The sequence below is a fragment of the Solenopsis invicta genome, chromosome 14, assembly GCF_016802725.1.
Source record: "Solenopsis invicta isolate M01_SB chromosome 14, UNIL_Sinv_3.0, whole genome shotgun sequence".
Lineage (NCBI taxonomy): Eukaryota > Metazoa > Arthropoda > Insecta > Hymenoptera > Formicidae > Solenopsis > Solenopsis invicta.
The window spans coordinates 3544327-3546150 of NC_052677.1; positions in this window are offsets into that span (position 1 = coordinate 3544327).

The following is a 1824-nucleotide window of genomic DNA, read 5'->3' on the forward strand; positions in this document are numbered from 1 at the left end:
TTTACAAAAAAAAAAATATTTTTTATATTTTTTTCGTTAAAAAAGATTTAAAAAAATTAAACTTGATTTAAACATTTAATTTATGTATAAGGTTAAATAATAATACAAATTGTTAGTTACATGTATAAATATAAAATTTTATGTAGAACAGCGTTACACACACGTCATATTTGAAAAGAAAGAGAGCGAGTATTTGTCTCGAGGTTATAACATGTAGCTTTTATAAAGGCTCACTGAAGTACGAGCTAAGGAGTTGACCGTAGTAGCGCCCATATACATACAACGCCTGTGGCCGCACTCGACTCACAAGAAGATCCCCGTGGTCGTCTAGCGACGGCGCCAGCACTCATTTCAATCTCTCAATATGGCCAATATCTCATCCATCGGTCACAATAATGTCACATATTTTAATTTTTATTTATAATTGTATTTTCTATTGTTTACATTATTTTAAAAATATATTAAAATAATATAAGTATTTTGGAGACTATAAAGAATGATTTTGTCTATAATATAGGGCGGTATTCCTAGTCCAAACTTAAGACTGCACTTAAGATTAACTTCATCAAGATCGTCTTATTTTACCAAGATCGACAGTCAAGATCGACTTAAATTTAATATTATTTATAGATATGGCTTAAGACAAATTTGACGAAGAAGTTTTAGCCTGAGAAGTTCTTATTTAATTTGAGACTTTCTTCTCCAAGACGTGCTTAAGATCCTACTTATTGACCATTCGGTTATTTCCGTACATTTCTATTAGAATTAGCCAATAAAAAATCGCATCAGTTAAGTGTGTTTGAATGTGTATTTGTCCAGAAAATATTTTGAGGTTATTGTTGACCACCGTTGTTAGAGCTTGGCTAAAAGAGAGTTGGTGACAATAAAAAGGAAATTAGGAAGGACATAAGTAATTCCAAAATGTCTAAACAAATATTGGAAACCAAACACTATAGCGCGGTCAAAAAGAAAATCTTTTTAGAAATATTAAAAGATTTCAAACACGTTATCAAAATAAAAAAAAAAGTGATAGTTCAACACTTCGTGATAAAGAAGTTGCTTGGTCAGAAATTTGGGAGCGATACAATGATTGCACAATGATTTCGCAAAAGGTAAATATAAAAAAAATTGTTATAATGCATACGTCTATTCTCCATATGGTTTACAGGTTACAAATGTCCTCTCCGAGGAAAATTAATTCAAAATATATAGTAAACGTTGTATATACAGGGTGTCTAAAAAAAAGGTCACATATTTTGATAGCAGATAGTATTGATCAAAACAAGAAGAAAAGGTCTAATTAACATGGGTCCTAAAACTAATATCTTCAAAGATACAAGCTATTTTGTTATTTGAGCTCTTTGTCATTTTATTATTAGTCGTGTCATCTTTAGTGTGTTTTTAATGTGTCTCCTGATATTTACATTTAGTTCGCAATAGATACTACAAGTCAAACGACATTGCGTAGGCCTTGACGAATGTGAGCAGCACTAATAAACAAAAGAATGTTTACTACTGTTGCTATACGAAAGTTTGCCAGTACGAGATTAATATGGTTATGGGGACACTTAAAGACCTTGGTGTATTCAACACCCGTCGACGACATCCAAACACTGTAGGATCGCATTTTCAATGCGTGTCGGCAAATTTCTGACCAACCAGATGTATGTGAAAGAGTGCGTGATTCTCTAAGACGTTGGGCTGAAACATGTGCGAGAGTGAATGGCAATCACATAGAGCAACTCCTCTAATACTGATTGTGAGTCAGCATTTAAATTTTTTGTTTTTATTTTGTTATCATATGTACATACATTCAGTTTTTTT